This window comes from Leptonychotes weddellii, chromosome X (genome assembly GCF_054177405.1).
Source record: "Leptonychotes weddellii isolate Sample4059 chromosome X, ASM5417740v2, whole genome shotgun sequence".
NCBI classification, from domain to species: domain Eukaryota; kingdom Metazoa; phylum Chordata; class Mammalia; order Carnivora; family Phocidae; genus Leptonychotes; species Leptonychotes weddellii.
The window spans coordinates 85,147,994-85,173,957 of record NC_138385.1 but is presented as its reverse complement, the minus strand read 5'-3'; the positions used below and the strand labels follow the sequence as shown (position 1 = coordinate 85,173,957).

At 35.6% G+C, this 25,964-nt stretch overlaps 1 protein-coding gene across 1 annotated transcript in view; it reads left to right on the top strand.

Moving 5' to 3' along the window:
- Positions 1-25,964, top strand: part of LOC145717739 (interleukin-1 receptor accessory protein-like 1) — a 952,714-nt gene that overhangs the window by 129,729 nt on the left and 797,021 nt on the right. The window lies entirely within an intron of this gene.

Sequence of the window (25,964 nt, the reverse complement as noted above, 5' to 3'; positions counted from 1 at the left end):
ATTTCCCCCCCTTCATTTTTCCCTTCCTGCTACCTTTTTTTTTTTTTTTTAACATATAATGTATTATTTGTTTCACAGGTCTGTGATTCAAAAGTCTTGCACAATTCACAGCGCTCACCATAGCACATACCCTCCCCAATGTCTATCACCCAGCCACCCGATCCCTCCCACGCCCCCCACTCCAGCAACCCTCAGTTTGTTTCCTGAGATTAAGAATTCCTCATATCAGTGAGATGGTTTTTACTCTTCTTATGTATAACTAGGGTAGGAGATGATTCAAAATTTTTAGCATTATGCAAATATTGATAAGCTCAAGAAATCAGGCAGGCACAGTGGAAAATCAAAGGTAATAATTTGGTTCTATTTAATAACATGTATTACTTGATTATTAATATCAATACACATAAGTGTTAATACACCTCAATTATTTGAGATGGTGGTGGCATGCATTTATTCGGGCAGTATTTTTGTAATGCCTACTGTGTGAAAACTGTGTGATGCTGTTAAAACTTCAAGGCAAAGCCTATTATAAGACTCCCTCACAATGCATAGAACTAGAAACTGAAATTTAAACAATTTTAACCAAGTTTTCTACTTAGCAGATAATAAGTGATGTTTACCTAGTGCTTCCATGCCCAGGAAAAATTTCATGAGCTCTGTAGCTATTCATTAACTTATGTCAGGCGCCTGGGTGACTCAGTCAGTTGGGTGTCTGCCTTCAGCTCATTTTGTGATCTCGCGATCCTGGGATTGAGCCCGCATCAGGCTCCCTACTCAGTGGGGAGTCTGCTTCTCCCTCTCTCTCTCTCTCTCTCTTGCTCTGGCTCTCACTCTCAAGTAAATCAATAAAATCTTAAAAAAAAAATTAACTTATGTCATCCTCACAGTGTTTCTGTGAAGTAAATGCTGTTATTTTTCTCCAGTTCACAGATGAGGAAACTGAGGTATAAAGGAAATAATCAACCCAAGATCCTAAAATCCTAAATAACAGGGTGTAATTTGGACACAGAGCTCTATAGCCCACTTGCCTAAACATTGTTCTGTACTTCTTCACTTAGATATATTGCAGAAACAGAGTAGGAATCTCTTTGCAAACACAGCTAACTCAGCTGCTTGTGAAAGTAGTAGTAATGCAAATAGAAGACTTATTTTTTCAATTTTATTATTTTATGGATTACCTATAGGATTGATGATAAGTTTTCTTCTTTCTCTGTTTCTCCCAATTCCTTAATAAAGAAAATGGGCTTCATTATAGTATATATGAGATTATTTTGATAAAATTTCCCATTACATCAGAATTATTCTGGTAAATTCAGATAACACTGTACAATTATTGTTGACTATTATTCTATGATGTGTAGAAATGTCCACAAATCAGTTTCTGTTTAATTATATGAAAGGCCTTTCCATCCAAAGTAAGCAGAGGGATTATGCTTTCAATAGTTTATTAAACCATTTTGAAATAAAAAAAAGACATAGCATACAGTTGATATCTGAAATTTTGTACATTTTTTCTGGCAATATCTTTATTCAGAGTGGGAGGGGAAGGAATTTATTTTCTGCAAATACCCACTGGTTACCACCCACAGCCCAACATGAAGTCTGAAGAGGTAGGCTCTTCATTAGGAGAATATTCATACTATGTTTATAATCACGGCATCTCTAAAGAACTTTCTTCTTTAGAAGAAAGATCATCCCACCTTTCATGAAAGGAAAATTGTATGACTTGGTTTTATTCTAACTAATTAAGAAGGAGCCTCAAACCTTGAAGCACATGGGAGAGCCTTAGCAAAGAGTATTCTGTGGCATTTGGAGAAAAATATGAATATTGTATCTCCACATATATTTTTTTCCAAAATTACTCTCATAATGAATATTGGAAACTTCATATGTTGCAATACCTTATTTCAGAACACTTTTTTTTTAAAGATTTTTATTTATTTATTTGACAGAGAGATAGAGAGCACAAGTAGGCAGAGCGGCAGGGAGAGGGAGAAGCAGGCTCCCCACTGAGCAGGGAGCCGGACGTGGGGCTGGATCCCAGGACCCCAGGATCATGACCTGAGCCGAAGGCAGCCGCTTAACCGACTGAGCCACCCAGGCGCCCCTCAGAACACTTTTTAATGCACACAATGAATAAACCCATTTTATAGATGAAGAAACGGAGATGCAAAGAACTTAAGTAGCAGACTCACTCAAATCCTTAGGAGTCATGCCCCTCCATACTGCTTATGCTGATTTCGTTGTAGATATTCTAGCTGTTATAAATATTTGTGTATTTGCTGCTCTAAAAATCTTTTTCCATGAGTAAGCAGGTATTAAGGAAGGTTTCACGATATCTTTTTAAAAAATGTTTTACATTTTTTTAAACTTGAAGAGAACTTTACAGCAAAATCTAGCTACCTTATTAGATATTCTAATTTGCTCATCTCAAATGTTTTCTATGCTACTATAATTATGTCATTTCTAAACTTTAATTTGTGTAAATGTAAAATCACTTTTATTTTGCAGTTAGTAAATTGTTTCTCAGACTGACCAAACTGTCTTGGGGAATGTGTATTTATTTCATAACAGAAATATACTATTTTTGTAAATTTTTTTGTAAATTTATACAAATATATATAGAAATGTTATATATACTTACATAAATTCAGATGTATGTATACATTCAGAGACAGATGTGTATGTGCATATACACACACACAGTATTTATATGGTATTTCCATTGGGAAATGTTTGATTCCATTATGATTATGTAATAATCAAGGGAATGCCAGCTGGGTACAAATTTAATAGCTTTTCTAGGTAGGATTCCAAAATTAGTGCATGAAAGGAACATAGTAGTTTTTGAAGAGTTCATTAAATTAGGTTATATATACTCTTATGAAATATATAGGGGCATAAAAACATCCAGAGGAGAATAAAGCAACAATTTATTTAGGAACCAAAGGAATTGATTTATTATTGATTCTTTTGTGATGAGTTATCCAAGATTAATGGATCTTAATAAGTACCATATAAACAAGGATTATGTCTAATGCCAAGATGCTAAGGAAATGCCTAAGTTTATTTTAAAAATTTTAAAGTATTCATTTGAGAGAGAGGGAGAGGGAGGATGAACAGGGGGACGGGCAGAGGGAGAGGGGAAGCAGACTTCCTGCTGAGCAGGGAGCCCAATGTAAGGCTCCATCCTGGGATCCCAAGATCATGACCTGCCCAAAGTCAGATATTTAACCAAATGAGCCATCCAGGTGCCCTGGAAATGGTCAAGTTTAAAGAAGCTTTACCCAGTGATTAATAACAATTGGAAATCCTTTAACATTCTAGGTATGGTTTTCCAGTTAAAGATGTTAAAGACAACTACCTGAAAAGGGGAAGCTAGTTAAGCTCATCTGAATTTTAGAGGATGAAGGTTTTTTTTTTTTTTTAGGTTAAAATCTAGGGATGAAAATAGTCTATGTGAAGAGATATTAGGTCCTTGAAATATTTACTCCATGTGAAATTTTGATGATACTGTGTTGAATATCATTAAAATAATGAATGTGTTAGGGTTTGTGGTTTACCTTGATTAAATGTGATACAAACTTTTTTTCTCTGTAAGATGTGGTAACAAATAATCAGGGGGATTATTTGGAATATTTACCAGATGGTATGGCTTGACTTGACCAACCAGGGTAAACAACCAGATGGGGTGCTAAATGTGTATAAGCTCTGTTTACAATATAACTAGGTAGACCAGAGCAGTGAGGTACTGGCTTTCTGCCTATATGTAAACTTGAACTCTAGACTCTGAGAAGATGTACCAGGCTTAAGTTCCTGCTTTTCCTTCCTTTCTTCTTTCCCTCTCCCCTACTCTGTTTTCTTTCTTTTCTTTTTCTTTTTTTCCCTCCCTCCCTTCCTTCCTTCCTTCCTTCCTTCCTTCCTTCCTTCCTTCCTTCCTTCCTTCCTTTTTTAAGGCAGTGGAATAATTTCCTCAAAGTCTTTACCAGAAGCATAGTAAGCTTCACAGATGAAGGGGGATATAATCTGGTTGAAATATGGTTTGGGAGCTTCTAACTCAGCTCTCTTTCCATTTCAAGAGGCAATTCCAATGTTTAATAGGTCACAGTTGACAAATCACTGAAATATAACATTCAGGTAATTGGAAATCAACACTTTCTAAGTAAAAATGGCAACACTAGCAGTGGAATTACTTGTGGGTAAGTGAGGCTTGCAAGGCATGGCTTGAAATATTTGTTCTTCAGCTGATATATGAAAGTCAAAATCTGGCACATGAATGTTCATTTTAGGTTGAGATTACATAATGTGCAAGAGGATGGTTTGTTTGAAAGTTGAACATAGGAAAATCAAGTACTGACTGCAGTAGTAACGCATCCTAGTGCTTGATATTTTCAGTGATCATCTTGAGTAAATTTAGTCTAAAAGTTTATGGAATATATATATATTTTTTAAAAATCAGATTTTAAAAAGAAAAGGGAAAAAGTTAAATTTAAAATAAGTGCATGTATCTTTGTGAAAATAAAATCTTACTCATTTTAAAATATAGTAAATATATGTGATGTAGTGTGCTATGTGAATACAGGTCAAATCCAGTGGCAAAATTGTATTCTTAAGCATCATTCAATTTTACTTAATACTAGTCTTTAAAAAACAACACAGTCTTGACTTGAAATTGTTTTATGGTAGTTTCTAATAGGGGATTTCTCTCACTTGTTTCAATTGTGATGTTTTTTAAAAATCAGTTTTTGTGACATTTATAAAGCTAGTAAAACAGTGCTGTTTCAAAAAGCTCATCCATGAGAGACTATGGACCTGAGAAACAAACAGGGTTTTAGAGGGGAGGGGGGATTGGTTAGCCCGGTGATGGGTATTAAGGAGGGCACATACTGCATGGAGCACTGGGTGTTATACGACAATAATGGATCATGGATCACTACATCAAAAACTAATGATGTATTGTATGGTGACTAACATAACATAATAAAATTAAAAAAAACTCATCCATTTGCTGAAGTTTATATTGCTGTCTCATCTATTTCTTTGAGAACTTGGAGATTGCAGCATAATAATGACAATTTTTATCATTGGAAATTCTCCTGCTTACCTTAATAATCACATATTGGCCTCAATAATTTAGATGACCTTAAATAGCAGTTCTTGAATGTAGGTGTCTGTTACACATAGAGCATTGTGTATAGGTGGAAAGGGCTATAAAAACTTGTTTCTTTTTTTTTTTTTTTTGAGAGCCCGAGTGAGAGTGTGAGCAGGGAGAGGGGAGAGGGAGAGAATCTTGAGCAGACCATGACGTGGGGCTGTCTCACGACCCTGAGATCATGACCAGAGCTGAAATCAAGAGTTGGATACTTAACTGACTGAGCCACCAGGCACCTCAAAACTTTCTTCATTTTTAAATTAATATTCCCTTCTTTTTACTGGGTACATAACTGTTAGGTATTCACTGAAGAAGTACTTCATTATAATGACTTTTTAAGTAGATTTTTGGTTATATTTTCTACAGTATGATCTAACCTAGAATAAATACATTTTCTTGATAAGTATGTCTTGTTGACAGAATTACCATATAAGTAAAATGAACTAAGAAGGAACTAATGATAATTTCCGTTTTTGGTTTTTTTTTTTTTTTTGGATAATGAATTCTACATGTAGCACTGTGATATGTAATACTCATGTTAAGAAATATTATGCTATAATTTTCATTCTTTTATGTCTTTGCATTACTTGAGTAAGATCCTAAGATTTATTTATAGGTAGGTATCAGTTTGGAAAGATTTCCTTTCTGTGAAATCCCAGGCCTGTTTTTTAACACATATATAGTCTTGGAAACCATGTTCATTCAACGCCTATGACCGATGGCTTTAATGAATGCCTAACAACTTACTTAAACCAAACAAATAATTAGTCTCAATTACAGAAGTGTAAATTTGACTTTAATTAATGAACATGCCAGGCTTTACACATTGGTTTAAGTGTAATTGATCTTAGGGCCGCAGAGATCAATTTAAGGGTTGGCAAAATGACAAGTAGGAAGTGACTCGATGTAAGAATGCTTACCACTAGAAAGATTAATTGGTGTATTAGTGATAAACTAGTAGGTGGCTGATGTAATAATGATATCCCCATAGAAAGAGGTCTCAAAATAGGGTCATGAACTCCAAAGCTTTTAATTGTATACCATTACTGTGTCAAATATACTCCTTTAAAAGAGTATTTGTCACATTCATTTGTCTTCCATTTAATTTTAGTTTTTTTCTTTTTCGTAATTAAAAAAAGAAACACTCTAGAGGATGCATATAAATGTTTTACTTTATGCTTTGAAATATTTTCATTTAACTGTGTTGGTAGGCTTGGGTTTGGAAAATCAAGTGGCTGTATTAAAAAGACAATGACTGATTGCTAGCTAGTATTTTTCCATTTCCTACCCTGTCCGTGAAGTCTGCTTTTGTTGCCATGTTAACTTCTCCCCACTTTGACGGTGAGATCTGGAGGGGGGAACAAAAGGAGAAAGGCGGTTCTATTATGCCATTACATTTCTTCTCCTTTGAAGAGCTTGTAATACTCTGAACGACGGGTTAAAAAGCTGATATGATATGATGAAGCTGAATGGTGAGAAAAGCCCAATTGATGGCCCATTCATTTCGTATCAATGCGTGAAGGGTCACTGGCTGAGGGAGAGACAGGCCAAGTCCTAGATCAAGAGAGTGAGAGGTGGCTGCTAAGTACGGAGTTGCAGAGATGAGAATGCTAGAGTCTTTGTCCCTTTTCCAAATATTCCCTGCCTATGCTCTTTTCTGCCTTCTTCCCCCCTACCTCCTAACCCCAGACAGCTCTCCTAATAAAAAGAATTTTCAAGAAATATGTCAAAGAAAATAGATTTTTTCAAGAAAGGTGTCAAAGGAAATTGTTGAATGAGGTACAGGGGCAGCATGAGACCAGAGTCGAGGAAGGTGATAAAGGCGCTATTTAGAAGTTAAGCCCAGAAAACTGGGGCAAGAATCAAAGCAATGCTATAGGCAGGAATGAAGTAACCAAGGCCCAGAAGATAATCATAAGGAGCTGGAGTCTGAGGCAGGAAAAAAGGCAAGGCCAATTAAGAGGTTTAAGGCAGAGGGTGACCTACTTAGAAAAAGATCTTTTCAACAGGCAGACTTTGGACTGGAGGGGAAATAGGGGGTTACATTCGTCTGAGCGGAAGTTGTTCTGAGTACATAAGAAATCGTAATTATACTGAATTAGGAGGAGATAATTAAATTAAGTAGTCATGTGCAAGAACATTTCCTTCTTAGATGTTTTTTTAAAGAAGTTTTATTTTTGGGAGAGTTGTTCTTAATATATCAAATTTTAATTTGCATTGTGTTGTGTGTTACAACCTGAATTAGACTACTTTGTTGGAAGAACATTCTAAATCCATGAACATGCTGAAAGAGGCACAATTTTACTTCTTGTAAGTATATAAAGAGACTCAGGTTAACCTTTTATACTTGCATAAAGTGTGAATTCCTTTGCACTATTTCTTAGAGGACTTAATAAGTGTAATGTATATTGAAGGGGTTTTATAAACACCCATTTTTTTAATTCAGGCAGTTAGAGTAATTTGATATCCTAAGCAGTTTATCCCTTATGATACCTCATTTGTATTAATTATTTTTGAAAATACAGCAGGATGGTATAGTTTTAAACATGGAAATTTTGGAGTCAAATGAGTTAGATTGAATCCTGGGCCTTCGATTTTCTACCTGTGGGAGGACACTGGGCCTCTGCATGTATGCTTCACTTCCCTCACCTGTAAAATGGGCTAATAGTAGTGCCTGTTTCATAGAGTGGTTGTAACAGTTTATTAGACATACACACACATACACACACATGCATACACATACATGTGTACATATATGTGCTGGGGACAATAACAGAAACGGAGAAACTGCTCATGAAATTATTATTTTTGGCATTCCTAACAAAATATCTGTATGATAACAATACTCCCAATGATAGTAATAACAATAATAATCCAGTTCTAATCTTAATAATAATGTTAATGATATTTTTGCATACCATTCCTTAGGTGCTTCTCTTATTTCTTTTCTCTTCTGTACAGTGAAACGTGAATTGCCTGTACTTGTTCTCCTGTTTCTCGTAAACTTAATGTGGTCTGGTTGGCCAAACTGCTATGCCAACTAAACTATTCTTGCCACGAACTACAGTGACCTCCATGTTGCTAAATCCAATCCAATTCTTAGTCCTTATTTTACTTTGACCTGTCAGTAGCAGTTGATGATCCACTTCTTTGATAGACTGTTTTCACTTGTCTTTCAGAAACCATAGTTTGGTTTCCTTCCAAAATCATTGGTTACTCCTTCTCAGTCTTCTTTGCTGATTTCCTCTCCTCTTCTAGATCTCTTAATGATGGAAGAAGCCACACATCCCTTGGTCCTCTCTTTGACTTACTTCCTTGGTCATTTCATTCAGTACTGTGGTTTTAGACACTACTGCTGACACCTGGCTAATTAATACTCCCATTCAGAGGAGTTCCCAACTCCTCTCCCAAATTCCAGATTTGTACATCTAATTTCTTCCTTGGTGTTCTTACTTGGAGGACCAGCAGACACTTGAAATTTAAAATGTCCAAAAGCTGTGCAGCTGATACTCCCCTCAAAACTAGTTCCACTCACACCATCCCAGTTATTTAGGACAAATACTTTAGAGTCATTCTTTACTCATCTTATTCTGTCATGCTCCACATCAAACAGTCCTCACATTCTGTTGGCTTGACTTCCACAGAAGATCCAGATGGTGATCACTTTTTACTATCACCACACTCTAAATCACTCTAGGATTACTGTGGTGATAGCTGGTCTACTTGCTTCTGTTCTTCCCTCCTTCTCATCTGTTCTCAACACAGAAGCCAAATGTCAGTAAAATGATGTCAGTCCTCTCCTTCAATTCCTGCAGTGGGTCCCCAGTTCACTTAGAGTAAAAGCCAAAGTCTTCATAATGGCTCCCATGACATTATATGAACTGGCCCCCATTTGTTTTTCTTTATGTCACCACCGACTTTGCCCATCATTCATGCTACTCTAGTCATAATAGTGCCTCTTCACTGTTCCTAAAACATCTTGGGTGCACTCTCACCTTAAGGCTTTGCACTTACTATTAGCTCTGCTTAAACAATTTTCCCATATATAAACCTATAATTAATTAACTTCCTTCATGTCTCTGCCCATATGTCATCTTTTTAATGTGGTTCATTCTCTAGTTGTAAGACTATAACCCTCCACCCTGCCCCCATACCACCTCTGGCACTTCTCGTTTCCCCTACTCTGCTCTGGAGTTTACTCTATCTTCCATAATCAGATGGAGGTTACTTATTTATTATGTCTTATTTTTTATCTTTCTTCACCCCACTAGAAAGTAAGCTCCATTAGGAAAGGGACATATTTCATTTACTGGTTAGATCAGTATCTGTCATGTGGTAGGCACCCAATAAAATATATGTTGGATGGATGACTGAGTGAGTGAGTAGTCTGTTGGTTTTCCCTCTCTCCTACAAATACTGTATTGCATAGAGGTTTCCATAAATGCACATTTAAGCAAGACACGTACCTGCCATAGACCATGAACATTATTATTTTCATTTGCTAATTTAATAGGCATAGCTCTACTTAAAATGTACCGCAGCATCCAGTGTGGCCTTGTTTGGAATGTCTTCTCTTAATCTCCTTCAACATTGCCTTTCCATCAAGCTCTGCCTTACCTACGAAGTTTTCCTTTCATGATCATTCTTGCCCACAGTGATTTCCAATTCCTCAGAACTAGTGCAGCACTTATTTTCTCTACTATACAATTTAGCCATCACTTTTATATTAAGTCTCATTGTTTAATATGAATAAGATCTGTCTCCTCAGCTAGCATGCTAAATCTTGAAGGGCGGAAGTCTTATATTATGCTTTCTGGCAAAGCCATGTAAGTGTTCGTGCCTCAATCTATTTATTAGAGTATTTTTAGTTAGAAGTAATTTTTTAGGAAATTTCCTCAGAATCTTTGGGACAAAGACAAAACAAGCTCAACTAAACAGTCTCACAAACAAAATGTAATACATAATAGGAAACTATCTCAAAAAGAAATTTTGTAGAATTAATGATTTAAAAAATTATCTCTTTCATGTCTCCTTCTTTATGGGTTAGCAATGTGGAATATCAAGTATTTTCTTCTTGAACTTAATAAATGCTAGCTACTTGTTATCCATAGAATAATATACCCTTTTGCTTTTAAGAAATGTAAGGTATCACATGGCAAGAAAACATTCACATATTTACTGAAACAAATCATCAAACTGGAAAGAAGTGATGACCACAGTGTGTACAATTCTTGTTTTTTAAAATGGTGCCTCCTAGAGGAGATTCATAAAAAGATTTGTTTGCCTTCCAACACTTTACTACTTATCTTTTAATTTGCATAGCTCATTTTGTACAGATGCATAGAACACATGCATATTAAACATTAAAATGGCTTTATTTATGTCCCAGACTTACAAAACCAAATAAAGTGTGCACTAATGGTGGACCTTTAACTTTTCCCATTGTGCTTGATGACCATCGCTATTAAGCCAACCAGTACGATTATTCAGTATCCCAGGAGCACAAACCATCCTCTGGAGAAAAATAGGAAAAACAAGCTCATCATATCAGTGCTGGGAGAGGTCAGGTTATATTTTCTTTCATAGGATAGAGAGAAATTTTTAGTTTTTTGAAATATATTTTTCTTTCAGGAGAGTTTTGCACAGCTAATACTTTGTGATAAATGTTCACCAGAGGATTTTCTTAATTTTTCTTTTACAAATTCATGGATTCTCTATCCTCTTAACTTCTTTGAATATTGTGAAAAATGAGTTTTATGAAATATTTAACCAAAGAGACCTGGATGTTTAGAGAAATTGAGGAGATGTGGAGGGGTCGCTGAACCCTCAGTGCCTTTGGCGTCTTTTCATTTCTCTAAATATTGTGAAAAAATTAAGCAGTAATAATGCACAAAGTCAACAGGTTAACTTTTTTTTTTTTAAAGATTTTATTTATTTATTTGAGAGAGAGAGAATGAGAGAGAGAGAAAGCACATGAGAGGGGGAAGGGTCAGAGGGAGAAGCAGACTCCCCGCCGAGCAGGGAGCCCGATGCGGGACTCGATCCCGGGACTCCAGGATCATGACCCGAGCCGAAGGCAGTCGCTTAACCAACTGAGCCACCCAGGCGCCCAACAGGTTAACTTTTTAAAAAAGATTTTATTTATTTATTTGACAGAGAGAGAAACAGCGAGAGAGGGAACACAAGCAGGGGGAGTGGGAGAGGGAGAAGCAGGCTTCCCGTGGAGCAGGGAGCCCGATGTGGGACTTGATCCCAGGACCCTGGGATCATGACCTGAGCCAAAGACAGACGCTTAACGACTGAGCCACCCAGGCGCCCCAACTTTTTTTTTAATGTAGAGATTCTTAGGTGCAATGTGTGATTTCTTCTTAAGTTTTTCTTTTTGTGATTCCTGGAGACAAAACAAAAACATATTGAAAATTGGATGCACAACTCCTCCATTATAAAACAATTTTTTATTCAAGTGTAGTTAATGTACAGTTAGTTTCAGGTGTATAGTATAATGATTCAGCAATTCTATACATTTCTCAGGGCTCATCAGGGTAAGTGTACTCTTTATCCCTTTTAATTATTTCACCCATTCCTCCCCCCACCTCCCCTCTGGCAACTACCATTTTGTTCTCTATATTTAAGAGTCCGTTTGTCTCTTTTTGTTTGTTTCTTAAATTCCCAGTAGGAGTGAAATAATATGGTATTTGTCTTTCTCTGACTTATTTCGCTTAGTATAATACCCTCTAGGGCCATCCATGTTGTAGCACATGTCAAGATTTCATTCTTCTTTATGGCTGAGTTATAATTCATTGTATGTACTTACCAGATCATCTCTATCCATTCATGTATTGATGGTCACTTTGGTTGCTTCCATATCTTGGCACTTGTAAATAATGCTGCAGTAAACATTGGGGTGCATACATCTTTTTGAATTCCTGTTTTCATTTACTTTGGGTAAATACCCAGTAGTGGAACTACTGGATCCTATGGTAATTCTCTTTCTGATTTTTTGAGAAACCTCCATACTGTTTTCCATAGTGGTTGCACCAATTTGTGTTCCCACCAATAGGGCATGAGGGTTCCTTTTTCTTTACATCTTCACCAACACTTATTATTTTTTGTGTTTTTGTTTTTTTTTTTTAATTCTAGCCATTCTGACTAGTGTGAAGTGCTGTCTCATTGTGGTTTTGATTTGCATTTCCCTGATGATTAGTGTGGTACTGAACATGTTTTTATGTGTCTATTGGGCATCTCTCTTCTTAGGAAAAATGATTCTCCAGGTCCTCTGCTGATTTTTTAAGTGGATTATTTATGTTGTGGAATTGTATAAGTGTTCCATATTTTTGGCAGTTAACCTCCTAATTGGATGTATCATTTGCATATAGCTTCTCCCTTTCACTAGGTTGCCTTTCCAATTTGTTGATTGCTTCCTTTCCTGTGCAGAAGCTTTTTATTTTGGTGGAGTCCTAATAGTTTAATTTTGCTTTTGTCTTTCTTGCCAGAAGAGACATATCTAGAAAAAGGTTTCCACAGGCAGTGTCAAAGAAATTACTGCCTACATTTTCTTCTGGGAATTTTATAGTTTTAAGTCTCACGTTTAGGTCTTTAATTCATTTTGAGTTTTTTTTTGTGTATGGTGTAAGAAAGTGGTCCAGTTTTCAGTCCTTTGCATGGAACTGTCCAGTTTTCACAACACCATTTCTTGAAGAGACTGTTTTTTCCCCCATTGTATATTTTTGGCTCCTTTATCATAGATTAATTGACTATAAAAGCATAGTTTTCTTTCTGGACTCTCTATTCTGTTCCACTGATCTATGTGTCTGTTTTTGTGCTAGTACCATACCATTCTGAGTACTACAGCTTTGTAGTATGTCTTGAAATCTGGGAATGTGATAGCTCCATTTTTATTTTCCTTTTTCAAGATTGCTTTGGCTATTTGGGATCTTTTGTGGTTCTATACAAATTTTAGAATTATTCTGGTTCTGTGAAAATTGATGTTGGTATTTTGATAGGGATTACAGTAAATCTGTAGATTGCTTTGAGTAATACTGACATTGGAACAATATTGGTTCTTCCAATACATGAGCATGGAATATCTTTCCATTTGTGTCATCTTCAGTTTCTTTCATCAGTGTTTTAATAGTTTTCAGACTAAGTTTATTCCTAAATGTTTCATTATTTTGGTGCAATTATAAATAAAACAATTAATTTTAAAATGTTTTGAATGCCTGCCTCTGTGTGCCAGGCATTCTGCTAGTTATTGGTTATACAACCTGAATGAGGCAGACCATGTTACAGTCTTCATATAGCTCACATTCAAGTGGAATTGTAAGAAGTTTAAAAAAAAGCCAGAATAGGAAAGAAGGAAGGAAAGAGGGAGAGAGAGAAAGAAGAAAAAGGAAAATAAAAAAGGGAGAAAAAAATACCTATTTAGATAATGGTGAAAGCAGAAGTAAAGAAAGTGCTGTGAGAAGCATTTAAGACCAGAACATTATTTTCACATACGTCATTGCTTTTACATTATGTTTCCACATATTGAACTCTTCCAACTATCCAAACTTTTTTCTAAATCTTAGAACATCATCAAAAACTAGTTTATGGATCAAGAATGTCCTACAAGGCATAAAGATTTGGTTTCAGAAATCTAGTTCATGTTAACGTTATTATACCTATTTGATAAACATTTTTATTAAGTACCTCTTATGTGCCAGGAACTTTTTTGGGCATATATCAGAGAACAAAATAAAGTTCCTGACCTAATCTACAAGAAGTAGATGAGGTGTGGTAGATAAGTGATGATAAGTGCTATGGACAAAAAATTAAAAAAAAAAAAAGGATGTGAGAGTGATAAGGAATATCTGGGCAGGATAGTTGTAGTTCTCTAAAGTGGCTAAAGACAATCTCGCTGGGAGGGAGTTAAATTTTGTACCTTCAAGTACTTATCTAAACATGCTTCACAAACTTTGAAGTCTATGCAAATATTTTAGATGGGTAAACAGACTCTAGTAAAACAATTTGCCAAGAGATTGCTTATCTCATTTTGTTGAAAGAAAGCAAAATGAAAATCTGTAATTTGGGATATAAAATAGAACATAGTCAAATTCAGTCTTAAAATTTTTACCTCAACTCAGCAAATACGTTGTTTTTTTTGTCCTGCTTTATAGGTATTCTCTGTCCTTTAATTTTCTTAGCACAAAGAAAGAAATTTTGCAACAGAGTTCCTGAATAAACAAAGACTTTTTGTTCAAGGGTCTGATAATTTCTCTTTAGTTAAAGCTGATTTTATTCTTCATGAGAGATTCATAATTGTGAATTCCTATTTTTTCCATCTTAAATAGGGGATTTATATTCTTTGTTTCTAAAATGGGGTTAGAGTATCTGATCTAAATATGCAGACTGAAATTCATTTGGTGTATGTGAACAATTAGGTTGGGCAGTAGTAATGGCAAATTTCAGTTCTCTTCACAGAGACTGGCAGAAAATCTCACTGGGACATGATGGAAAAGCAAAATTTAGAAAAATGGAAGACTATTCTTGTGAGAAGAAGATAGCTAACAACCAATTGAAAATGGTTTAATTAGGATATATCAGACAAACAAATTAAAATGCCAGGAAAGGGCCCTGAAATCCATTATTGACTTCTTAAAGCTAATTCTGGGCAAGATGGCAGCCAAATATAGGATCAGTATTAATGCTGTGCAGTGCAAAGCCTGGGCAGATAGAGACAGTAAATCCTCAGTTCAAATTCAGTGGATTTTAAGTACTTCTGTATGTTGGCACTGTATTTGATGCAAGGAATGGAAAGCTAAAAATATATTTTCCTAATTTTATTTCCTATAGTCCTCATTGGAAAACTTTAGAGTTCTGCTCTCGAATTTTATTTGGAGGTAGTCAAATTAGGTGGACTCCATTTTATATATTGGAATACAGAATGGATGATCTAGATTTAATTGATGGAGTCCATCTGAGTCTTCTTTGGAGAAGAAGAGTAAGAGAAACATTGTACATTCTTTGCCAAGAAGTGTACAGTGTATATTATAAATGGCTGTTACCATAAAGAAGAGTAAGCACAAACACAATTTAAGTGACAGAGGCAACTTGAAGAGTGACAAGACCATACCAATGTTAGAAGACCTAGATTCTGTTGTTTCTTCAGCCATTACTTAGTCTTCAGGAACCCAATTTCTTTGCCTATAAAATGGATACAGTAATTCCCTTATCGAAGGGTTTTGGTATAAATCAGATACAATAATACACATTACAAATCAGTGTAATCTGTAAAGTACTGTTCCTGAGAAGAATATAATTATTAATGGAGACTTGTAACTGTTAGTGTGTGATTCCTTTTTTATCCTGAATGTACCTTTCAAAATACTGCTCAAATTGCCCTTTCCCTTTTCAGCCTGAGGAAGTTCCTGAAGGGTGAAATGAATTTATATCTTCTGATACACTTACGACAGACAGATGGGAGTGATTCAGTAGTAGTTGTTTCTGTGCTGTTGGTTTAAAAAAAATTTTAAAAAAAAGCTGGGCGCCTGGGTGGCTCAGTTGGTTAAGCAACTGCCTTCGGCTCAGGTCATGATCCTGGAGTCCCTGGATCGAGTCCCGCATCGGGCTCCCTGCTCGGCAGGGAGTCTGCTTCTCCCTCTGACCCTCCCGACCCTCCCCCCTCTCATGTGCTCTCTCTCTCTCTCAAATAAATAAATAAAAATCTTTAAAAAAAAAAATTTTTTTAAAAAAAGCTAACATATGTTCAGTTTCCAGATCCTAATTAAGAACTTGACCTATATTAACTCATTTAATCTGCATGGCAATCCTATGATGTAGCAACTGAGACTTGGAGATGTTAGGTAATTTGCCCAAGGTCACACAGATAGTAAATTGTATAAGCAGGATATGAACCCAAGGCAGGGGAAAAGAAGGTTGTAGAAGGAGGGGAATCAAGAGGGTTTTTTTTCCCCCAAGGACATGTGAAGTTGAACAAACTAAATAGTCTTGCACATGTAGATGTTAAGAAAGTAGTTGGCTGTGTGAGATTGGAGTCCAGGACGGCATTATTTTGGAAAAATAAATGGTGGGGGAGTCATCAGCCTAAAGATGCTAAGAGCTGTGGGGTGAATGCGATTACCAAGGGAGAAACGGTAGACAGCAAAGAGAAGTGATTTTAAGACTGAGCTTTTAGACACTTAAACATTTTGAAGTAGAGTAGACTAGTAATGGGAAATAGAGAATTCTTGACGTGAAATATCTTAGAAATAAACTGGAAAACACAGTGCTTACACAAAACCATTGCATTTCTACATCTGTAACTAAAAGAAAAATTAGAGTTGGGAATAATCTAGTAAATTATAAAGTGGACTGAACATGTTGGGGGGAGAAAACTTCCATACTAAGACAAACTTAAAGGAAATGCTCTTTAAAAAAAAATGAGGCCTAAAAGGATATATGATCAAAGCATATAAAATCAAAAATTGTATGAGAATGGTCAACACATTCTTAATTACCAAAGTCAGAATACTAGAACTAAGAGGAACTTCCTGAGGCTTGAAAGATTACATTGAGTTCAAAATAAAAGTAAGTTCTTTTTTAATCAGTGGGTATGAAATTTATGAAACTCTTTACAAGTGATAAATAGGTTTCTACGAGTGGTAGAATAGGTTGAAAAGGTACAGTTGATGGACAATAGAAATACCACAGGTTGTTTAAGGAAATGGAGTATTTCAGTGAGTGGTACATGTCTAGTCATTTAATTTTGATATCCTATTTTCTAACCTTTTTTCCTAAGAAAAATCATTTCAAGCCATGATTGGAGTAGAAGGGATATGGTCTGACAGAATATGGCTTTTTTTCTGTTGGACAAAGATTTTACAAGTGAATGTTCTGGATAGATTAGCTTCCTTAAAACACTTATTATACCTGATGCGTATATGATAAATAGAAGTTCATCTCACTATGATTTATACATAGTAGTACCTTAATATGTTAATCATTGAATAATTAACATCTGAAAACTAATCACTTCCTAAGTTATATCTTATTCATGGGAGTATAATTATTTTTTTTTAATTTTAGGATTTTTAGAAATCTTAGATATCATGCAGTACCCTCACTCAAGAAGGGAAGATCAAGATAAGGAAATTTTGTGACTTGCCCAGGGTCCCACAGTTTATAAATTGCAAAGCTGAATCTAAAATGCCTTAATTCAGCAACAAAAACATAATTAGACAAGTAGAGTTATATCTGGAAAGGTTTTGCGTAGCAAAGGAAACAGTCAACAATGAGAAGGCATCCTTTCGAATGGGAGAAAATATTTGTAAATCATTTATCTGATAAGGGACTAATATTTATAACATAGGAGTTCCTATAACTGAACAGTAAAAATAAAAACAACCCAATTAAAAAATGAGGAAAAGATTTGAATTGATATTTCTCCAAAGAAAACTTAGAAATGGCCAACATCACTAATGTTCAACATCACTAATCATTAGGGACATGCAAATCAGTCACAATGAATCCACTCACACCTGTGAGGTAGCTATTATTAAAAAAAAAAGCTTTGGTGCGTATGTGGAGAAATTTAAACCCTTGTATTTTGTTGGTGGAGATATATGTTATGGAAAACAGTATGGTGGGTCCACACAGACACACACATACAGACGCACATACTGGAATATTAGCCTTAAAAAGGAAGAAATCCTGCCATATGTGACAACATGGATTTATTGGGAGGGCATTATGCTAAGTGAAATAAACCAGTACCCAGACAAATACTGAATGATTCCTCTTATATTAGGTATCTAAAATAGTCAGATTTATAGAGACTGAGAGTAGGATGGTGGTTGTCAGGGGCTGGTGGGAAGGGTAAATGGGAAGTTGCTGTTCAATAGGTGTAAAGTTTCAGCTGTACAAGATGAACAATTTCTAGAGATCTGTGGTACAACATTGTGCCTAGAATTAACAAAATTGTGTTGTACACTTAAAAATGTTTTAAGAGGATAGATCTCAAATACATAGTAATAATAATAATAATAAAAGCACACACATACATGCACACACACAGGCCATAGGTAACTCTTTCCAGAGTTATATCCACAACACTTTGCTGTGGCAGAAACTAGTAGACTAAGAAAATTTGATGAAAACTCAAATGCTGATGGAGCACTTTGTTCAAATATCAGAAGAAAGTAAGCACTAAGGAAAGTGATGAGACACCAATTAATTTTTCCTAGCATGTTTAAATTGTTAAAGCTCAAAAGAAATAATAAACTCGTAAAGTTAAAACAGCTAAAAGCTTTATTTAAAATGACAAAAATAATGCCCTAATTCTTCACTCCCTGTTTTTTTCATTAGTCTTTCTAAGCATGTGTTGCTTTCCCATTTGCCACAGTATATAATGGCTCAGCTGAGCTAGTAAATGTGAGAAGGCTTTTGTACAGCTCTTAATACAGCATATTAATTTTCATAGGTACTATATATTAATTTTAATTTATGTCATTTGGAGTGTTAGCTTTCATCATAGTCCTTTGTTATATTACTCATACTTTTTTTGCTGCTGGATGATGGAATGAGTTATATCTATACACTTATTACTAACCTTAGTAGTTAAAAACCATGTTTCTTTTTTTAAGGACCCAGACAGTTGTTCCTATACTTAAAAAGGAAAAGCTAAACATTTTCTGTTTAGTTTAAATAACTAAATGGCAGAAACTTTACAACATGATACATATATTTAGATTAAGTATATTGACTTAAGACAAATCAGTTTAGAAATGGTTATGTACATAGGAGAATACTTACCTAAAATGAGCCAGTGTTTGGCAGCAATACTTTTTAAATATTGAAATGATATTTCTTTTTTAATTTTTTTAATTTTTTATTTCTTGCTTTGCCAGTCTGTATGTCAGAGGATTGTCTCCTAGCATGGGGGTGATTTAGAGATAACTCTGCCTCTAAATAGACTAGGGGAGTTCTCAACTCTGGCTGTAGACCAGTTATGATTCTGTATTACATTATATATTAAGACCCTATTTCCACAGGCCTATCAATTTCTTAAACGTGTGACATCCTCAATTTTTCATTATTTTTCTTTCACCTGCTTCACTTCCTTTTTTCTGTAGTGTGTTTTATTCTCCCAGAGGTCCTTTTGATCCTTAAATATTGAGAGATTTTTTTACACCACCTCAGTGTATCATTAGCAGTATACATGCCTGTTACTTCTTGCTACTTGTTTTTTTTACCTTTCTTTGAATAAGCTTCTATAAGTGTTTCCTTTGTATGTTTACTTATTAATTAGCCTGTAGAGTCTCCTACTTAAATAGGTATTTAGAAATTTACTTACACAGTTATGTCTTAATAGTAAATGTTTCCCTTAAAGTTTCCATGTAAAGGAATGTTTGGTCTTTGTGTTTTAGTCCTTGCTATTTGATTTTTACTTGCTTATAAGTTATATACACATCTATTTCCTTGTGCATTTATTTTCACATCAGGAGATACTCCATTAACATTAGTGTTGTTACAGCTGTAGTTGGAATATAAGCTCCATCAGGGCAGGGACCACGTCACGCTTGTTTACTTGGTACAAAATCCGTTTGGAATAACTAAATTTTGTGAATAAAAGAAGGGAAGAATAACTTCAATCTCAACATGTATCTTCAAAATAATACCTGACTGAAATCCTTTAGTGGTCTTCACCCCAGCCTTGTTTGGCTCCAGCTGCAAAAATGCAAGTGGCCTTTTGGGCATGGTAGAGCAGAAAGGATGCCAGTGTTGGAGCCAAGCAGTTCTTTCAAATCCTGGCCTTGCCATTTAATGGCTGTGTAACCTTAGGCATGTTCTTTAACTTCTCTGAACCAAAGGTTTTTAAATAGGTAAGAAGAGGATAAGTGTCTTCTCTGCGGGATGGTTTTAACCGTTGTGAAAAAAAAATTGCTATGCCCAAAGATGATGCTCACTATATAGTGTTAGCTGTTATATTTTACAGTGTGAAATAACATGTTGCAAACCAGCATGCACATTTTAAAAATAAAGAATTTATAAAAATACTGGCTTCAGGAATTGTTCACCATTGCTTAATATTCTAATGATATTCTTTTTTATATTCTCTCTGCATTTTCTTTTGTTTCTGCAATTTTTGTTTCCATATCCCAGTTTATTTGTACGACTTCCTCACCTCTGAAGCATATGCAAATATTCTTCTTAGCTCATGCTCTTAATATTACATCCTCAGTTCTATAATAGTATGGTATTATTTGGGGATTGGTCAAAAAAAAGATGTGTTGCTCTACAGATTTTAAGCAGTGAAGGGATTTGATGTAAAGAATTACTGAACCACATGGAAAGACTGAGGGAATGAAATTCAGGGGAAAGTGGCACTAATTCTTCATTTGACCACGATCTTTCAGAGAGTCAGAAAATTATGTAGACCACAGGAAACCACCAGCAATTTTCACCACTGCTTGTATCATCAAAGCAGGTGATTTTTAGGGAAATGCCCAGTGGCTGCTGTAAAAATGTCTTACCTGCAGAAGCTCACACCTCTGCCTTTCACTACCAGGGAAGCCATATTAAGTCTTCAGCCTCTCCCTGGCTTGCAAATCTGATAAAAGATTCTGGAAAATGTGTTAGGTACCCAGGCGTGGCAGGAGGAATGGTTTTGTTTTGCCAAGACACAAGCTGGCAACATTTTTCTGTATATGACTGTTGATTCTTATTCTTATTTCTCAGGCATGCTCGATTTTGGAATTCTAATCTCCATTCTTCCTGTTATTGCAATAACGATTATTGAGTAAGTAAATAGCTTCAAGACAGAGGTTGATTTATGTTTATCATGTATACTACTGTCTCACATCTTTATATCTTATTTCTCTCAGGAACTTACGCTCTCCTTGTATGTACACCTATTAAATTTGACTTTTTCTTGTTGAAAAAAAATGTCTCTTGACCAGAGGCATGCGAATTATGGCATATAGACCAAACTTGCTGGCTGTTTTGCAAATAAAGTTTTATTGGAAAATAGTCATACTCATTTATTTCCATACTGTTAGTGGTTTTCACACCCAACTGTTCATATTTGCAACAGAAGCCACAAAGCCTACAGTATTTACTGTCTAGCTCTTTACAGAAAAAGGTTGCTGACCACTGGTCTAGATAATATATAAAGAAAGGGAACACCACAGGTGGCTTTTCTCCTTACTTGTCTATTGAATTCCTTTCATTATTAGTTCAATGAATATAGATTTTTCTGATCTCATGAGTATTTGATGTTATCAAATTGCAGATACTTGTATGGAACTCTGTCCACAATCTTAAGAATAATAAAACTGTCATGTATCCAATAGAAATGTGTTTGTTGACTCAAAACAATGAATATGTTCCAAATCTTCCTCCTGTGTTAGGGATTGTTCTTTTACTTAAATTCTTCAAATATCTCTTTTCTAATAATAGTGCACTATGTCATCTTGATTCTTCTGTGGTCTACTAACAGGGCAGCCATATTCTTTCTTAAAACTTATAGTCACCGTTGAGTCGCATCAATTATCTTTGCTTTTTAAGAACTTCCTTAATACATTTTTAAAACTATGATATGCTAGCAAGTCTGTTTTTTCTCCCAGTAATTGTCAGATCTTACTAGCAAGTTGATCATGCTGGTTGCTTTTGAGCCATGGAGACAGTGTATTAATATCACAGCCTTTTCATCCCTTGTCATCTGAAGATTCACCCACATCTTTCCATCTGTTTCTTCTGTGTCTTTTCCTATCTTGGAACTCATTGTTTAAAGAAGAGAGAGTTTGAGAGAGAGGGAGAGGCAGAGAGAGAACTCTAAAGACCTTTTTTTTTTATCAGCTATTATCAATTATTTCTTATCGACTATTTCTCCTTCAGCATCTTCAGTTGTCTTTTTTAATCTTGTAAAGCAGAATGCTTTCTTCTCGAACATTGTAACTTGTCTCTAGGTAGTGCTTTATTCTTGTATGACCTCTTTCTTTGCTCATCACCTTGGCTCTTATTCTACATACTCTGCTCAATTGCTCTTTGATTTCTACTCTTTTTGCTCCAATTCTTACAGTGTCTTAACCTCTATTTTTAAAAAATCTTTTCTCCACATCATTAAATGCTTCTACGATGGAAGTATTCATTTTGTTCTTCAAGGCATTTCAATATTCTCCTTCCCTTGAGTATATTTCTTATGCCATTTTAACTTGCTCCTTCACAGTCTGAAATCTTGAAAGTAGGATAGTTCATTCTTCCTCTCGAATATATATATTTTTATTAGATTTTCTCCCTGTTCAATAAGAATTTATTCTCTGCCCATACTGTTGAAAAATCTGATTTTTTGAGGAATCAATTTGTTACCAAGATATGGGTTTTCACTTTACATTCCACTGTGTTTTCACCTACACATTTATCCAGTCTTTCTGAAGACCATCCCCATCTGTGTCTAGTTTTATCATAAATCTGACAGCAAATATCTAAATAAAAAATTTCAAATGCTATATTTTGCAAAGCGATTCTAAGTATATTTTGTTGGATAACATGCAGTTACTTTGAGCCTTATTATCTTTTTATCTGGGCAACATTGAAAACCCTTCCCAAGACTGAATCAGTGAAGCATGGATATTAAATGCTTCCTTCTTTTATGTTTATTTGGATGTTGGGCAGCTACGTGTAAAAATGTGATATTGCCCAAACCCCAATTCATTTACATGATCACATATCTTCCAGTGTGGATTATCTATTATTAAATATGTTCACAAATATGAGTCCATGTTAGTATTATTCATGTCCCTTTGAGACAAAATTAGCTTTAAATTTATATTGTCAAATGTAGTAGTCATAGCCTCATGTGGTCATTTATAGTAATTAAAATTCATTAAAATTAAAAATTGAGTTTTTCAGTTGAACTAGTCCTATTTCAAGTGCTGAATAGCCACATGGGGCTAGCAACTGCCACATTGGACAGTACAGGTACAGAACATTTCCATTATCATAGGAAGTTTTACTAGAACTCTAAATAGTTAAGAATGTAGTTCCTTGAATTGCACTACGTTCCTCCCAATCATACCAAGCTCTCTTTTCTGTACTAAGATTGTGTGAATTTTGATTTCTCTTCTATGAGAATCCATGGGCTGCAAGTGTAAACCTCAGTGGTCATTTATTTCTGTCCTCCCCACCCCTGTATTTGTCATTTAATTCAGCTGAATTCCCTTTTCTTGTATTCTCCTATCTATTCCATAGAGCATTTGTTCTCAAACTTGAATGTACATCACAATCACTTGAAAAGTTTATTGTAACACAGATTGAAGGGTCTCAGCCGCCCCCCCCCCCAGTTTCTGATTGAATAAGTTCTGGTTGGGGCCTTATAATTTGCATTTCTGTCAAGTTCCCAGGGGTTAATGCTACTAGTCTGGAGGTTCCCACTTGAGAACGGATGCCTGGGAAAGCTTCTACTTCCCTCTGCCTACTTTCCTGTACACAGAGCTGTTCTTCATACACCCCTCACACATTTCAGTACTTTTTCTGTACAATTTATTAAGTCCTTACTGTATTTATTTTTAATTTTTAATTTTTTTAAATACGTCTTTCCCCCACAACTTGAAATCCATTTCCCTTAACTGTACCTAAATCTCCCCATACCCCCTGTGTTCTCTCTTTTCTCTTACTTCCCTGAGAGACTTTCCCTATTTCATTTGTACAGGTGTTTCTTGTTTTCTCTCCTCTTTGCCTTATATGTGGGGTCTTGAAGGTGGCCCAACAACTATGCCTTCCTCCCTTTTATTGTGACATGTCCTTGGGCATTTATGTTTTATTTTTACTAGTGGTTCTCTTTTCAGGAGGCACTGTGGTGTCCCTGCACTCCAGACTAAAACCACATTCCTTAACTATTCTACACTTAAGTGACCTGGCAACTGACAGCTATATCATGTATTTAGCTGTCTTTCATATAGTATCAATAATATCTCTCTCTAACATAACGAAAATCTCTTGGCAGGTGGCCAGCACTCTTCCCACTTTGTCACTTTTCTCTTTCACCGTTGTGTTCTACAGCCCAAATCCGACTGTCTCCAACTTTTACTAGATTGGCTCCTATGAATCACCTTTTAAAAACAGTGTCACAGTATTTCTGGTTTGTTCCTAAAGCTTGACCCTTTTTCTTACTGTATAGTCTCTAAAAACGTTTTTGTTTTCATGCTGAATTAGAACGTACATCAAGCTTTTTACTTCCTAGCATTTGAATTACTGCATATGTGTACCCTGGATTCATTCCAATTGAATTAATAAGTGCATCTCAATTTTATTTCCTGCTAGACTGTAATGATCATCTACTGTGAAGCTACTCTTTAGGATATAGCCTTGTTTTGTTAAAGAAGGGCCTCTAGAGTTAGAAAATCTGTTTTCACATCCTGCCTCTGCTTTTCATTTTTCTCATCTACACAATGGGCTAGTATTAGTCTCTTTCTTAAAGAATCACTAAGAAGAACAAATTAACGAAGATACTAAACACAGTGCTTAGTTCATGCTAAATGGTAATCCTTGGCTATTATTAATATTGTAATATATCTTCCCACGAGAAAAGTTTTTTCTTCCTCCTTTTCTTTATCTTGCTGAAGATGCAATAGACAAGTTCATAGATAAATTTCTAATATTTCCCTGATCTTTATTAATAGTATCTTTTGCCTTTTTTCATCTATCTCAGCTTTTATAGCTTTTCTTTTTCTCATAATCACTTTATGAGTGATACAAAACAGCACAAAGCAATTACAAAATAAAACACAGAGTAACAGACATCTTAGCACTTGCTTATTCCTGTGGTTCCAAATGTTCTTAAAGTTTTGTTTTTTATCACACCTTGATTTCTTTCCAGCCTGCATGTCACACCAGCTTGGGTTGTTGACTACTGTTTTCTCTGCAACAATCAAGTGAAACAGTTAGAGTAGGAATTACTCTATCTCTTTGACAGATTTGGAAAGTAAGGCCCAGACAGACAGACATGAGTTAGCAATGATGGCATAGTCATAGAGTATAAAAAAAGGCTGATATTCAGAGCTTTGTAGGTGGTACACTTCAGCTTGAATGGGTGCCTCCACTTTGGAGACATCACTGATTTGTTTATATGTTAAAATGGCTTCCAGCAATATCATGAGGAGAGGCTCCTATTTCCAATTTGCCCAGAGGTGCCACAGGCGCTCTTACTGGACCTGAAAACTGAATACACATAGGCTACTTTATAGTTCATTCTTTCTTCACCATTCGACACAACTTAGATTACTATTTTCCTTTTTCTAATTACGTGTATCCTCTTACCTTTTTATCAGTCTTTTCCCCCCTCAACAGCCCATTTGTTTTCTTTTTAAAAATTACTATTATTTTTGGGCGCCTGGATGGCTCAGTCAGTTGGGCATCTGCCTTCGGCTGGGGTTGTGATCCCTGGGTCCTGGGATCAAGTTCCACATCGGGCTCCCTACTTGGCAGGGAGTTTGCTTCTCCCTCTACCCCTCCCCCCTGTTGTGCTCACTCTCTCTCTCTCTCAAATAAATCTTAAAAAAGTTATTACTAATTTTTATTTACTTTTTAATCTAAATTCAGTTAACCAACATTAGTTTCAGATGTAGTGTTTAGTAATTTATCAGTTCCATTAACACCCAGTGCTCATCACATCAAGTGCCGTCCTTAATGCCCATCACTCAATTACCCCATCCCCCCCCCCACCACCCCTCCAGCAGCCCTCAGTTTGTTTCCCATAGTTAACAATCTCTCATGGATTTCTTTCCATTTTATTTTCCCTCCTTTCCCCTTTGATGCTCTGTGCTGTTTCTTATATTCC